This window comes from Macrotis lagotis, chromosome 5 (assembly GCF_037893015.1).
Source record: "Macrotis lagotis isolate mMagLag1 chromosome 5, bilby.v1.9.chrom.fasta, whole genome shotgun sequence".
Classification (NCBI taxonomy): Eukaryota; Metazoa; Chordata; class Mammalia; order Peramelemorphia; family Peramelidae; genus Macrotis; species Macrotis lagotis.
Genome location: NC_133662.1, coordinates 147,903,133 through 147,903,662, shown reverse-complemented (window position 1 = coordinate 147,903,662; position 530 = coordinate 147,903,133).

Below are 530 nucleotides of genomic sequence, written 5' to 3'. Positions count from 1 at the left end.
GGGTTCAAATCCGGTCTCAGATACTTAATAATTACCTAGCTGTGTGGCCTTGGGCAAGCCACTTAACCCCATTTGCCTTGCAAAAGAAAAAAAAGAAAAAGAAAATGTTCCTCTCTGCCCTTGTCTATGACCCAAAATTGGGTGTAAGCAGTAGAGTTAACAAGCAACTGCACGCCCAAGGCTAGCAAAGGGATATTCCTTCTGACAAGTGGCCAGGTCCCCTTACCATCTCTGGCTCAAGAATGCCCCAAGCTGGGCGGCTAGGTGGCGTAGTGCATAAAGCACTGGCCTTGGAGTGAGGAGTACCTGGGTTCAAATCTGGTCTGAGACACTTAATAATTACCTAGCTGTGTGGCCTTGGGCAAGCCACTTAACCCCGTTTGCCTAGCAAAAAAAAAAAAAAAAAAAGAATGCCCCAAGCCACTGCCGCTTCTCTCTCACCACTTAGTCCCACCACTGGTGTTTCAGCCACATGGGCTCCAGGCCTCCCCTGGGTCATAGAACTCTCCGTGTCTTGGGGTAAAAGAATG